General features: G+C 34.2%; 1 long non-coding RNA gene across 3 annotated transcripts; it reads left to right on the top strand.

The window, feature by feature from the left end:
- Positions 1 to 3,472: 3,472 nt before the first annotated feature.
- Positions 3,473 to 6,880, top strand: LOC107410299 (uncharacterized). Of its 3 annotated transcripts, XR_003054894.3 has the most exons (8): positions 3,473 to 3,666; positions 3,815 to 3,958; positions 4,034 to 4,110; positions 4,933 to 5,012; positions 5,135 to 5,310; positions 5,391 to 5,449; positions 6,509 to 6,540; positions 6,653 to 6,880. It is a non-coding gene; the product is annotated as an uncharacterized LOC107410299 (long non-coding RNA). The 3 variants fall into 3 exon arrangements; XR_003054893.3 differs by lacking the exon at positions 6,509 to 6,540; XR_009634543.1 differs by lacking the exon at positions 6,509 to 6,540 and having other exon boundaries at positions 5,092 to 5,310.
- The last annotated feature ends 9,467 nt before the right edge of the window (positions 6,881 to 16,347 follow it).

Below are 16,347 nucleotides of genomic sequence, written 5' to 3'. Positions count from 1 at the left end.
ACTTTTACATATATATATATATATATATATATTAATGAACAACAGACAACAAACAACAAAAACCAAATGCAACCCCTAAATCACCATAGGAGACACTTTTGATGAGTGAGAAATAAGAGATACGAGAATCTAAACCTTTTGGTCGTTGTCTTCTCTCCTGAGATAGAAGAAGAACTCCGTGTAAAGTGAACAGCAGACCCAATTCCAAAAACTCCAACGGTTTCATTCACATAAAGCGATTTACAATCAGGATTTTCTGTTTCCTTCGACATAAAAACAAAGGGAAAACCTCATAAGACTCTGACTGACAGGCAAACCAATCCAAACCTTTCGCACTGGAAGGCACAGCGACCTGTAGAAATCCTCACAGAATCACATATGAAATGAAAACCAAACAAAACGACATAGTATCAAAACAGCAAAGTCTTACGGAATTTTTCAGTACCTGAAACTGAAAGAACCCACTGGAGATAGAAGGAGGATTCAGCTTCAACTTCCCCATAGCATTTTTGATACTCTCTAATCCCTTCTCAAGCATCACTGCCAGGGGTAAAGTACATGTAATGCAAGTCTCCACCACAAAATCCCCATCCTCCATTCCCGAATCTTGGTCGATTTCTGTTATCGGACCGTCAAATCGCACACCGAACACTACCTAAAACAAAAATTAAAAAAGCATAAGGAAACAAATTACAGAAATAGCCAAAAAAAAAAAAAACATAACCCTAATTTCAATTCCAACTTATCCCAAAATTAATCAAAGGAAAAAAAAAAAAAAAAAACACCCCACAAATATTTTAAAAAAAACCCTAGAAACCACTCAAATCGAAAAGTTAAAGGAAAAATGAAGCAAACAGACCAGACATTTTATCATAGAGGCCAAGTGAAACAGCAAGCTTGGGCATCTGCTTTCGCCATGTAGCACCACCCTTGAGCTTCATATACAAATCCACATCCTCCTTCTTCACAATACCCTAATTTCAAATTTCAAACCATCAATTTCTTTGTATGGAATTTTGGTGACCGGAGAGATGAAACGGGACTGTTTGGCAAAAGGGTAACTAAGTGAAGAAAGCTTGATGAATGGGAAGAGATGAGTCAGCTTTGAGGAAGGGTGATGAAGGAGAAGAGAATAGTTGGGTGAAGAAAAGAAAGAAATAACATAAAAAAATATTTAATTTGGATATAAGGGTATTTTGGGATTATTAAAAATTGAAACGGTAGAAAAAAAAAATACCAAATGAAGGGGTAAAAATCGTGAAGCTCATCCCTATGAGGGCATTGGGCCAAATTCCCCAGAATAGAATGAATTGATAAAGCCCTTTAAAGCTTTTTTCATGAAGCCCATCCATAATGCTTTGCTTGTCTCCATGTGTATAGCAAGTCCAGTTTTGATTAGTAGGTGTGAGATAAAAAGGCTGTCGGAAAATGTACATTAATCACCCCAATTAAATAAATCAACAGCAGTGAAGCTTCTGTTTGTACAATATCCATTATATTTCAACATCAAAAATTCCATGAACAAAAGCCTTAAAAGCAGAAATCCCAACTTTCAAAATTTAGATTATGATTAATTTGCAAGAAATATTCTATACAATATATAGTTCTTAAAACATTTAAATTATCTTTAGAAATTTATATAGTCCATAATCTTGTCTCCTTCTAAAATATGGCTTACATGTTGGTGTGTGGTTGTGTAGAAAACAAAGGAAGCCCACCGGTTAGTTATTTATACACAACTATGGACAAGGATACTGCAGGGTTATTTGTGGATCCCAACAGAGTCAAAGCAGAGGCTCATGGGCCTCTATGCGTGCAGTTATGTCAATTTTAAAGCCAAAGGCAAAGCCTTAGCAGCAGAATAACTCTGTATTACTGGAGTTCTTGTAACTAAACTTTGGAAAAATTCCCACTGTTTTCCACCCCCACACTCCCCGTCTAGAGTTGTTTAGGATTTGTAATCTAGGAACAAAACTTTGCTCACTAGTTTATTAACATTCACTAAAATATGATCCATCCCACTTGACTTAAGCTCAAAATTTATGATTTCCGGCAGGATCAGATTGATGTAGATGATATCATATTTATATATATTATCTTAGAACCATATAATCCATCTCTATGAGCAATGGTTTGAGAGTTTAAGACTGGTTTTTTGTACAGGAAGTGGATGGCAACATTATAATTTATGGACGCTGGTACACTTCGATGACAGAACTAGAACCATACCATCTGCAAAAGTGTAGTTATTGACGTTACAGATAAAGACACTAACCATATTATCTGATCTTTATTTCAAATGTTTCAATTTTGTAACTTGAATTTTGTTTTTAAATTTAACTTATCTGTATCTTTTGTATCTTTCTGTTAATCATGTACTCTACAAATACAGAGGCAGTAATCAGTTTTGTTTTATCAAATACAACTAATCCTTTTATTCATTATTTTGTATTCTTAACTATTGGTTCAGTGTCTAAGTAGTTAGCCAATGGCATGGGATTGGTGATTCTATAGTATCCATATAGCATAGTTTGGCATCATGTATGATCATTGAAAAAAATAGTTTATGACCCATCAGGTTGCTGTTTCTGAGTCTATGCCTCGTACTCACCTTGTGTTTCCCCATCCCTTTTAATTTTCAATTTGCACATGAAAATTTTGACAGTAAGTAAGTTTATTTGTTAGCTTAAAATCGGATGAGCCGCTAAAAGAATTCAATTTATTTCTTCTACACCTTAAACTCATATAAGAATAAATTATCCCTCGTATACATGTAAAGGAAAAAGTATACCAAAATGTAAAATGTAACGGAAACCAGCATTGCTTTCGGAATTGGTAAAGGTGTGTTTTATTGTCTGCATATTCTGAAAGGATGATTCTTCTAATACAAAACTTTCCCTTGGACACATTTTTCCTTCTTTTTTTTTTTTTTTTTTTTTGTGAAAAAGATTTCTTGGGCATTTTAATCATAAGCTATTCGGAAGTAGTAGTAGTAATAATAATAATAATTCCGAATCTGGTTTTGGTATACAAGTATCGAAATATAGTATTTTGTGTACCTCATGGACCATATTTTCTATTTTAATAAATTATTCCAAAAATAATTAACAAAAAAACATTCTTATTGATTTATATAAGAAAAAAATGAAAGACGTTTGGCAAATTAATTTTATACATAATTTTAAAGAAATAAAAAGGACTCTAATTTATTCTTAAAACACTTGAAAACATCATTTTACTTAAACTCCAGATTTTAATTTATTTTATCTTTTAAAAATCTAAATTTTTCATCTATAATTTTTTTTTTTTTTCAAATGATAAGAATATGGAAAAACAGGTAACAGCATTTGATTAATCAATCAACTTTCAAATATATAAATTTATATCTAATTTTTATGTTATTAATATAAAATTATAAAAATTTGTATTATATTATCTACATTTTCATTTTAGGTAGGAAGGAAGAGAAATTTTTCTGTTAAAACCAGCGTGAGTTTTAGAGAGTCCTTTTGTTTTTGCCGTGCGCTGGTTCTACCAAAGCAGTCAACAACGCCTCCAAAAAATCGAAGAATCTTGAGTGTCCGTGAGGCAGTGGTTTCGACGGATTTTCACGTAGTGCTTTTAGCAGGAGGCACCTCTAAGAACCTCGTTCCTCTCGTCTCCAAGGTCCCACCACCAATTTTACACATTTTTAATTTTTCACTGAAAATTGTCTCTTTCTCTCCAATTTTTCCTTGCTGCCAAACACTTCCCAACTCCAACTCTACATCTTTCTCTTCTTCTCTGATTTCTTACTCTCTTTTTTTTATTCCAGGAGGTTCCCCAGGCGCTTCTTCCTGTGGCCAACCTCCCGGTTCTCTCCTACGTTTTGGAGCTTTTGGAACTCAGTAATCTTAAGGATCTCATTGTTGCATGGTTTTCTTCTCCGTATTACTTATTGCCCTAAATTTTATGGAAGGTGGGTTTTTTAGTGGGTCAGCAGAACAAATTGGAATACCTGTTGATTTGGGAATTTATGCATTTGCTTTTGTAGGTGGTCGAAGGGGAAGATGCGGCTCTTCGTGTTGGTGGTTGGATTTCGGGTGCTTATGTGGACTGTTTACAGTTGAGGTACTTACTGATTAAATAAAAGTTCTTTCTTTTCTTTTCTATTTTTTTATATATAATTATTTTGAAATTTAGGTTGTTGATTTTTAGGTTTGTGGAGGTATAAGTTGTAATTGTTACTTAAAATGAAATTTTTTATGTATTTTGGACATGCTTTTTAATATGTTTAAGACTGTGATGGAGAATGCCTAACTGATAGAAAAGATTATTGATATGATTTAGTTGATCTCAACTTGATAGGGGAAGAAAGTTCCTGCTATTAAGAGCTGATTTTATTGTATACATGAAGTTCATTCATGTTTTGAGCGTTTTGAATACAACAAGTTTGCACAATGCTGAAATGAACACTCTTTCCTTCTGCTCCTTAAAGAATTAATCATGCTTCTCCTCCTTAGCAACCTCCTAACTGCTGAGACAGCTCGAATTTTTCTCGTTTAAAGCTTTTGAAAATTTTAATTACATTGAAATTTGGTTTTACTATAGGCCCATTGGTGGTCAAAGCTTGAGTGTACAAGTTACAGGCTTAAACTCAAATTGATTGCAAACCCAACCCAATTTGTCCCAGATTGGTTTACTCAAATTCTAAAATTTAGTTAGGCTACTTTACGTTGTGGTTTAATAAGCTGAAGTATTTGATCTGGGTTGAGTTAAAGACCAAGCGTGTAAAACTAGCTTGTCCCATGTTTACTGATGTACATACTTGGCACTGTGGTAAGTACAGGAACATGTTACTGTTGTAAATAGTTGTGTCAGTTTAATAGAAGCAAAAAATACCATTAACTTTCATTTAGAAAACCATGTTTGAAGGTTTACTATATGTTTCAGGTTGCCGCAGTCCCCGAGGATGTTGGAACACTGGTGCAATTAGGGCTATTTCACACCATCTTACAGCAAAAGACATATTGGTTAGCATCCATTTTCTTATCAGTGCTTTGAGTTTGGGAAAGTTGCTTTCTATAGCTATTGGATTTTTTCATTGCTGAGGTTGTAAGTGGAGATATTGTTTCTGATGTTCCCCCTGGTGCAGTTGCCGCTGCTCATAGACGACATGATGCTGTCGTAACTGCAATGCTTTGCTCTGCTTCTATCAGTGGACCTTTGGAGTCAGGAACCTCTAGTGGGAAGGACAAAAGCAAGAAACCTGGACTCTGTAATATTATTGGATTAGACCCACAAAGCAATTTTTACTCTACACAGCAACAGGTCAGATTTTTCAAATTTTCGTTTCCTTTAGGATATTAAGTAATATGTTACTCATCTAGCAGCTTTTTGACTCTTTCCAGGAGGGGCACTTGAGAAAGATACAAGAATTCAGAAGAGCATACTCCGTGCAGTTGGACAGGTAATGGAACCCCATATGTGGATTTAACATCTTATTTACTTTGTACTGTTTCAGGAAGTAGAACTACCGCCTTGTGGTGATCTTAATTGATATGCTTAATTCCATGGTAGTCACAAGCCACTCCTTTGTGTGCCTTATTTGTAATTGTTCTTCCTTGCTTTGGTATGCTTTAAATTTGTTCTGCTTCTCTGTTCGCCTGATCAAACAAATTCAGTTATAATCTTATCTGCAAATTGCTAAATTAGAAATGTGCATGCTGATTTGATATGGTACTTATGGTGCGGACTGATCCGGTTTTTGAAAAAAAATATCAGCTTTGCTGTATATATTTGCTGATATTTTTTTTGTAAAAGCTGATGTTTTTTTTTTTCAAAAACCGTTGGTTTAGATATGGTTTATCCGTTTAAAACTACCTATTCATTTCCAAAAATAAAAAATAAAAAATAAAAATCTTATTCATATTTAATATTATTTTTTTCAATTTTTTATTTTTTTCTGCAATTATTTATTGATATATTATTTGCCGCATTATCTGTCATAAATAAACTGGTAAAAAAAAGTTGGTGCTCTCTCACAATTTGCCAATTTTGATTCGACATTCATCTTTCGTATATTTGTTTTGCATGACTAAAAAAAGGAAAAAATAAATAAATAAATAAATCCCGCGCTATCTAAATTGTTTACTAATGGTACTCTCCATTTAAAATAAATAAACTTGCAATTTTGATACAAAGGAGTCTGATATTTAGTAAGACAAGATAAAACTTATTATTTATATTAAAAAATTTGTACTATCTTTATTTATTTATTTATTTGCTGAAACTATCTTTAAAAATTTATTTACTAATAATCATGTCTCCATAAAATAAATGGCATGTATTTTGGTGTGTGGTTGTGTAGAAAACAAAAAGTAAGTTCATTGATTAGTTGTTGTACACATCGTTAAAAACAAAAAGGAAGTCCATTGATTAGTTATTGTACACATCGTTAAAAGTGGCCGATAGGGTCTACAGATTATAGGTGGGAGATAGACATCTTATCTTTTATACCCTTCCACAGGATACCGAAGGAACGATGGATTTGTTATTTTTGTAAGAGACCCTTTTTGTCTGTTTATGTTACTATTTTCTAGATGGAAAAGTGTAGTGATATTACTGCTTGACACGCAAATTAATGATCCTTCTTTTTCAACTGTCCATACAGTTATGCAATTGGCTAGGGAGAAGTGATGGAGACAACTCATACGGTGGAGGGAATAGTGTATGGTTGCGATTTTATAAATTTGTTTTATATGGGTTTTCTATAGAGGCCGGGTATTTATCCCCACCATGTTTATGAATATATGAATCATAGAGTTACAGAAAGTGGAATACAATAAATCATCAATAAATCATCACCTTCATTAGTGTTCGCCAGAGAAAATGTAGTTGCTTGAATAATGCCTCGACATGGATTTCTCTTGCACTGTATCAAGTAGGTTTTGTACTTGCACAAAATGAGTTTCTACATTTGTCATTTCATACCTATTAACATATATAGGTAAGAGATCTGCTTAATTAAATAGTATGAAAATCAAATATAAAGAGACAAGACTAATATTATACTAACAAGACCATCTGAATTTCAAGCACAAAAAAAAAAAAAAAAAAAAAAAAAAAAGGACCATCTGAATCCTTAAACACTAGTTGGCTAGTCGCTAGAGCCAACTTATTGTGAGAAGTCATTTAATTTTGGTGGTCAGCGTATTCCTTATAATAAGGCTCCTCCATAAACAACAGTTGAAATCATTCAGCTATTAATTGCAAATCAATTTGCAAAGTATTCTGTTGCAAACAAATTAGGCTTATATATATGTAAACAATTTTCATGTAGAATAACATATAAAGCTTTTTTGAAAACATTTAACAATAAACAAACCATCAAAAAAGAAAAATTACATTCGTGAAATAACCAATTTAAGCGAAGAGTACAAGAGAAATAATCACACATGGAAAATTATAAAAACATGCTATGGATTCTTTTTTTTTTTTTTTTTTAACTTTTTCTTTTTTAAGGGTTGTGTTGTTGGTGGATCCTCTACCTTGGAAGATTGTGGTGGCTTTGTCTTCCACAGCAGTCGAGTTCTCTCTCTTCATTATCTGTAGCATTGGATCTTTGTTTGTTATGATTAACTTTCAATCTCAACTATTGATTATTAATTCAATACATAAAATTAAACCATATATTTTATAAAAATGAAAAAAAGGTTAAAAAGATAAATAAATTCAACTTAAATATATTTAGGGGGAGTTGAAACGAACACCAACAAAATCGCTTAAGAATGATTTATCAAAAAACAAAATCGCTAAACATCAGTGATAAGCAAACATAAAGAAAATTATCAAAAGTGGACAAGGTTCATGGCCTAGACTGCAATGGTCGGTTTGGATAGTGAAAAGAAAGGTCCGCTCAAATATCCAACCTTGGGATTCAAATCCGAGGCCCATAAATGACTCCTCTGATCTGAACTTTTGCATTACTTATAATAAATTATCCCATTATATTATAATTTTGGATACCAAATTAATGATTTGTGTGATTGGTTCACAGATTATAATATTAATCTAAAATCATGGAAAATGAATCTAGCAAAATTATGCCACATCAATTATTTTCTTGACGAATAATACTATGATATAAATAAATTGATCTATAAGAATTTGTACATTGATTGTTCGTGAAATTTATTATATTAGTTTTTCATTATAAAATTTTTCCTATCCTTAAATATAATTTTATTACTGCCCTCAATGTATCTAAAAATTGGGAAAGTATCAAATTTTAAAGGATATCATTTTCCCAGCTGATTGGAATCATCCATGTTTGGCTATTGTTTTTTTAAACGATACTGGACGTGTTTGACCATCTTTTCTATTAAAAATTATTCTCCATCAGTTTTGGATCCTTTAAGGAAGCTATTTCAAAACAAAAACAAAAAGATCAAGAAGAAGAAAAAAAAATTTAAACATGTTTAGAGAATAAATAATTATTTAGAACCCTGTTTGTTCCACAGGAATTGCCTAAGTCGAGATTGGACATAATTCTGGTGAAGCGTTTGGAAGCGCGGCGCCCCCCCCCAAAAAAAAAAAAAAAAAAAAAAACAAATTAAACAAAACAAGAAGTGACTTGTCTCAAAGAAAATAAGAAACTAACTGGTCTGGAAAATAATTGACCCGCTGGAAACCGTCATGACTGGACAATCTCTCTCCTAAAAATCCTTGTGAAATCGTTCTTTCTTCTCTATGCTTCTCTTCTTCGTCAGAGAATTTGACTCACGAGCTTGAAGAAAACACAAAGGCTACCTCCGGTGAAACTTCCTTCTTCTTCTTCTTCCTATTCTTCTTTTTCAATTTTTTTGTGTTTAAATTTGGCAGCCACACCACTAATAAAAGAGAGAGATTTCAAATTTGTTTGGAGAGTCTTAAACTATGAGTTTCTCTCTATTTCTAACTCTGAATTTGATCTTGATGCCTTTGTATTTTGTCAAATTTTTTTTTTTTTTTTTTTTTAGTTATCTAATCATTTATATATATTTTTTGAACGGATGAGTTTTCTTTTCTTTTATTTTCCATTGATTAATTTGCATAAAAATATAATTTTTATGGTTATGCGAAAATAAAAGAAGAACATGTTCTATTACCTTAGTATGGATGATATGAATTCCCAAAACAACCTAACATAAGAAAGAATAAAAACATTGTTGTCTTACCTCATATATAGGAATGGCATTTGGATGTTTAATTAGTTTCATTATTAATATTTTACGCTTGACCTGTATGGGGAAAACGAAATAATTACTTAAATTTTAACGTTGTTAAAAAGGTTAATCAAACTTAACAAAATAATTTCTAAATTAATTTAACAATAAATTCTTTTAGTTGGATGTAAACATCTAACACGAACTCTATTTGAGTAAAAGCACTAGATTACGGTAGCTACTTCAGGCTGCTTCAAGCCAAAGCGAGCAAAGGCTAGCCAGAAAAATTCCACATAACATCAATAAAAATAAGTAAACCCTCTTGAAAAATATTTCACAGATGATTGCCAAATTAAAACAGCTGCATCAAAGAGATGGAAAAGGAATGTAAACAAATGCAAAATCAGATCAGCAAAGTTAGATCATGTAATCAGAGTGCCCTTTTTTTTCCCCCCCAAGTTATTTAGTAGTTTGCAAACAGATATTTACAAAATGAAATAATTAAATTTCCCAAGTTCCCAATTTCTCTTGGAATATGTCCAGAAAGGCTATTTCGAAAAAGAAAAATACGAAATATATTGCTCAAGTTTCCAATGGAAGGGGCAAGTGCACCAGCGAGATTATTCGTACTAAGGTCGAGCACTGCTAAGTTGCTCAAATTTCCAATTTCTCTAGGAATACCAACCAAGAGTTGGTTGTCATTAAGATCAAGCATGTTTAACATTCTCAAGTTTCCAATTTCTCTAGGAATACTTCCAGAAAGTAGGTTGGCATAAAGATAAAGGGTATTCTCAATTTTCCAATTTCTTGTGGAATATGTCCAAAAATGTTTGTTCCATAAAGGTACAATTTTCTTAAATCCGTCAATGGCATAAAGATAAAGGGTGTTTAACATTCTCAAGTTTCCAATTTCTTGTGGAATATGTCCAAAAACGTTTGTTCCATAAAGGTACAATTTTCTTAAATCTGTCAAGTTTCCCAAAGAAGCAGGAATAAAGGTATAATTTTCTTAAATCGGTCAAGTTTCCTAAAGAAGCAGGAATTGGACCAATGAGGTTGTTAGTACCTAAAGCAAGTGTTCTGAAAGACTCCAAGTTTCCTATTTCTTTTGGAATTGTTCCGGAGAGCTGATTACGAGATAAATGAAGAAAGGAGAGACCGGAAAGATTCACTACTGCAGGAGAAAGAAATCCGGACAGATGATTGTCTACCAAGTCAAGATGATTGAGTTTGGGAAGGCTGTAAAGGCCAAGAGGAATATTTCCACGGAGGTTGTTTTTTGCAAAATCAATACTAATGAGATTGGTAAAAGGATGAAAATGTGAGATTTTGAAGCGTACGGCTTAAACCAGAGCTTGAAAGGTTCAAATGGGTGATACTTTTAGACTCATCATCGCAACCAACTCCAAGCCAACTGCAATGGCTGTTGCTGCCTACGAGTAGCCAAGAAGACAGGACATGTTGGGTTTGGTTGTCAAGGCTGAGTTTCCATCTTATTAGAGCTGCTGCTTCCTCATTCTCATTGTTAGCTGCTGTGACTAAAGACGGTGCTGTTTCGAAGAAAGATGAGCCAGAAAGATAGAACATTAAACATATGAGCTATGTAGCACTATTACAAACTACTACCATATGTTTTATATATATATATATATATATATATAGATCTCCTTTACAAAACTAAGTCCAGCGAGGTGTGCAATAATCAAGCTTTCTAGGACTTTGAAAGTTGAAAAAGCTTGGAGTTGTTTAATATATATATATATATATATATATGTCTATTTTTCAAATGTCCCTTATCAAACATTTTTGGTAGATTGTTGTCGAGTTCTAGTGCATCTCACTTTCGTTTGTCTCTTTCTTTGGGCTGCGTTGGGTTGTCTTTTGGGTTTTTTGGAAAAATAGCCACCCCGTAAATCCACTCTTGAAAAATAACAATTTAAAAAAAAAAAAAAAAAAAAAAAAAAAAAAAACTAGCCAACTATGGACAAAAATATCCTTGGCTAAATTGAAAATTACGAAATACATTTTCTATTACCCTTTCTTTTTTCCTTCTTTCTCAAATCACCTGTGCATTTCATCTGCTCTCATCCGTGCATCTTATCTGCTAGTGAGCTTGTTCTCCTTGGCATTTCATCTGCTTTCACTCTCTTTTTCTTGTATTTTCTCACTTTTGCAGCTAAAGCTAGGTAAACTTTTTTTCTCTTTTTCTCTTATTCCCATATTTTTTCTCTTTTGTAATTTTTAAGGTTTTTTTTTTTTTTTTAACATGGATATGTAATAAATTAGTTTATGAGTTGTTGTATTTGAGTTTAAAAATACTTAGGTGATAATAGTGTGGAAATAGGTGAAAAATTATGTAGAAATGAAAAATCACAAAAACCAGTAAAATCGAAGGAAAATTAGCAAAACAGATGAACTTCTGCCATTTTCCTCCAGTTTGTCGGTTTTCGCAAGTGTTTTGCTAATTTTCCGCTAGTTTTCTACCAATTTTCCGCCAGTAGGAAAACGCTATATTTGGCCCAAAAAAAAAAAAATAGAATCGATTTTTTTAAGACAGTTAATATGTTTGTTTAGTATTATTCATGTTTTTATATATTTATTGATTTAGTTTAACGTTATTCATTTAATTTTGTAGTAAAATAAAAAATGATGATATTGTAATTGTGGTTTTATACAATGTAACATTGGTACAAAATGATGGTGGTAATTGGGAGTATCGAAATGGTAAAAATATAATGGTTTCCTTCGGCAAGAGATGCACAAAATTAGAGTTAGAAGATGAGATTTTTAATTCTATTGAGATAGATCGAAATGAATATTTACTAAAGCTAAAATGGATATATGGACGATGTGCATAAAGTTAGATCCTATAGAAATATGCAGTGATAGAGATGTGGAATGTTTTCTTCAAGAAGTGAGGAATGGAGGGATGACAATGATGCAACCTCCATTCTATGTTGAGGTGATTTTGAAAGTTGAACATGTATCTAGAAATGTTCATCAAATAGCCTTTGGCATGTGTTCTCATTACTAGATGTATCCTTGTGATCATTGTATTACTGCTTGCAGAGAGCGCAAATTACTCCTTATGGCATATGTTCTCATTGCTACACCATGGATGCATATCGTGCAGCTTATGTTGAGTCCATTTACCCTGTGTTAGATGAAAAATAGTGGCATTCTCCGGATGACGTGTCAAGTCATATTGTTCTTCCATCGAGATGGACACATAGACAATCCGGTAGGCCAAGGATGCAACGCATACCATCTCAAGGTGAAGATGTTATTAGACGTAAATGTAACCAATGAGGTCGTGTTGGACATTATAGACAGAGATGTACGAATCCATTGTCTTATGCTTCTAATTAGGAAGTTTTAATTTAATGTTATTATTTAATATCTTTTGATAATTATTTCATATAGTGGATATGATATTTTCTACTCAATGGTAATGATTTATTTATGTTGTGATAATGGTGTAGTACGTATTTAGCAATTTTTTTTTTAAGAATTTAATCTCAAATTAAAAGAGGCATTCTGGAGTTGATTTTGAATCTTTAGTTTACATCTTATTTTATGAAATGTCCAAATGATTTTGAAAAGAAAAACAAATATATATCATTTTTTATTTTCTTTTAATTGGTTATTGATTTTAAAAGTCAATGCATTTTTTGTTAAATCTATCTTCATCTTATATAATATTTATCTCCACTCTCAATTTTTTTACCCCAATATTAATTTAAATAATCTATTAGAAATTGATTTTTCAAGTGTAGGAAATTAGTTTCCGACAAGAGTAAATATTTCTCGACAATTTCCAACAAGAGGAAATATTTTCCGACAGGAGGAAAATGATTTCCTCTTGGAGGAAAAATTTTCCGACGGGTGGAAAATTATCCAGAAGCTTGAATTGACTTGCATATAAGGGGTTTGTGAAAAATGGAATTCTAATAAACATGCCATATTTTGTAGATGGTTAATTAGATATCTTTACATCAAAACCCATAATTATCTTCGTTAAATGAACATCAAAACCAATCATTATCTCTACATTTAAAATGCTAATATAAGAAAAAAGATGCATTTATAAACATAATGAAAGTAACAAAAACAAAGAAGTAAAAATGATATTATGTTATTCATGAATCAACTACCTAACTCATATGCTTAGTTCTTTGTTGTAAAACCTCATGAGCATACTTCTTCCTGAAATAGCAGTGAAATAGTGTCTGATATTAATTGATAGCAAAGTTGTTACTAATTCAAACAAAAACTCAGAAGAGAACCAATTATGTAATACTTATACAATATTAAATCCAGTATCACGGATTATGTGTCAGGACCCGTCCAGAATTCCTCTTCCGGAACCCTAGACAGCCCTGATCCCAGGGAAATACCACCGAACCTTCCAACGGAAAATCCGGCAGCACCTCCTCTAAGGGATTTACTTACCACAAATTTACCTGCACTGAAAACACACTTCAAAAATATCCCCTTATTCCTCCCACAAACTACAAACTGGTTCCACAAATTTCAGCACTTCAAAACAAAAATACAGTAATCCAGTGCAAGATAAATACAACAAGAATGAAAGAAATAGTACAACCGCAATAAAGAAGAACAGGGTACTTCATGAAGTAAAACAGCGAGGAAGATCAAGTCCGCTCCGAATGAACACCGACAACCTGGAACCTAGAGGAACGGAATTTAAGAGTGTGAGATGCTAATCATCTCAGTGAGCGACCCTACTACTATACCATATAATATCACAGTAATAAGTATAAATAATAATTATTTGGAAATAATAATTTCTCTCAAAACCCTTACAATTCTCTCAGTTGGAAAAGTTCCCCTTTTAAAACATTTTCACAAAACCCTTTATTCATATTCCCCGAAAACCAAGACATCAAATAAATATCCGAACAGTAATATTATATTTTTAATTCCAATACAGTTTCCAAACATTTTATTTTTAAAACACAGTTCTGAAAATCATTTGATGCACCCACTATATACCAGTGGCGCCAACAGTACCCAGCGTCCCAAGGTACCGCCAGACAGGAGGTTATAGAAAGAAACCGGCATACGGTCGCGTGGCGTCCCACAGCGCCGCTGCTAACCTGGTGTCCCGGCCAATGGGGGGTGGCCGCCCTCTCCGATGGCATCCACAGGACACCCTCATAATATCAACCGCGCGCTACTCACACCCACCTACGCGCTAATCACAACCGTGTGCACACTAACCATATCACATATACCATATCACATAATCAGAACACCAGTACGTGCACGGTGCATCTAAAAATTATAAAATCCATAAATTTAAATCATAAAACAATTTTCACATTTTTCATAAGCATAGCGGGCATAATCCATCCGCTTGAACCGGGAAATTCTCCACAATTTCCTTATAATCCATACCATAAATTCCATGATTTTCAAATCCACCAACTCCCAAATCCATCAATTCAAATATCCACATTTTTTCCAAGCATAAATAATTTCTCGAAATATCATAATCAAATCCCATAATATTTTATGGGCATATTTCATAAAAATTGAAATCACCAACATAACCAAATATTTTCCTTGAAATATTTGAAAATCGAATCGTGCCCAATTTACCATTAAAACCACACCAATTTCAAAATCCTCAAAACCATAAAATAATTCCACATGGCATAAATTGGTGAAATACACATTTTCTTAAATCCGATAAATTCACAAATAATTCCACAATAATTCAAATAAATATTTGGCACATAGAAATTAAATTCCAAATATTTAAATCACACATTATATATTCACCAATTAAATTCCCAAAATTAATTTGAAGGTGGGTCACTCACCTGGAGCACGCAATTAACCCATGATCCACTACGGGATCAATTCTACGACTCACCGGTGCTCCTAGAACAAAATTCACAGACAGTCAAATAAATTAATATTTTATTCGGGTAAATAATACCCGGTACCCGGGGGTCAAAACACAAACGATATCTAGAATTTACGAGTTATATACCGAATCGAAGCTCGAGTGATGCTAATCACAGATCCGGTCTTAATTTTCGATGATCGTACCCGACGGGGTTTGAATTTCGTCGGGAAGCTTTCCGGGTTTCGGCTCCGCAATTCTCCCAAACCGTCGCGAATTGGTGGAAACGGAAGTCGGATTTGGGTTCAGGAGGTCGAACACTGCGGACTGGAGCTAGCCGGAATTTTCGGGTACTCGCCGGAACAGTAATTTCCGGCGGGCCGCCACGTCACCGGCAACCGTCGCCGGAACAGTATTTTCCGACGGTGGCCGTTTGCTGTGAAATTTTGCAGATTTGTAGATCGTGAGGAGAGCAATCCAACGGGACCGACGGTGAGCAAAACGGAGGTCGGACGGCGGAGAAATCACCGTTTGAAGATTTTCGACCCCTCGCCGGAAAACGCTCCGATCCCGGCGCGTCGGTGGTCCGATGGCCGTGATTTTTGGTGGGTAGGCCGGACTTGAGGAGAGGATCAAGGCTGTCAGGCGCGTGTGGCCGGAAAATGGCCGGAACAGTGCCGATTGGCGGTGGCCGGCGGTGGAGGGGAAAAATCGCCGCCAAACTTCGGACGTCCGATCCGGGCGCGTCCGACGGCCGTTCGCCGTGAAATTTGGAGGTTTTGCCGGAAATGAGGTGGGCAATCTGGCTGGCCGGCGCGTGTACAGTAACTAGGCCGGAAAAACGTGAAAATGACCGGCGGCCGGCGGGTCCTCTCTCTCTCTTTCTCTCTCCTCTCTCTCTTTCTCTCTCTTCTCTCTCTTTCTCTCTCTTCCCCGAGAGTTTTTTCAAAATTAAAACCCTGCATGACACTGTTCATGCCACGTGGACCACTCAGAATCTGACACGTGGCATTTCACTGTTCACCGACCCAAAAACATTAAAATAATACGGTATCCGGTAAACTTCAAACGTCCATAACTTTTTAACCACAAGTCCGATTTAAGCGTGCCGCTAGTCTATGAACTCGTATCGACGAGTACTTTACAACCATACAAGAGTCAACTCACAATTACATCACAAGAAAAAGTCAACTCCCGGCACCTTTTAGACAGTTTACACTTCAACTTGTTTTGCCCATAACTTTCAAACCGTAGCTCCGTTTTCGACGTGCTACTAGTCTACGAACT

The sequence above is a fragment of the Ziziphus jujuba genome, chromosome 10 (assembly GCF_031755915.1).
Source record: "Ziziphus jujuba cultivar Dongzao chromosome 10, ASM3175591v1".
Classification (NCBI taxonomy): Eukaryota; Viridiplantae; Streptophyta; class Magnoliopsida; order Rosales; family Rhamnaceae; genus Ziziphus; species Ziziphus jujuba.
Note: the sequence above shows the minus strand (reverse complement) of the source record. Positions and strands in the feature narration are given on the sequence as shown.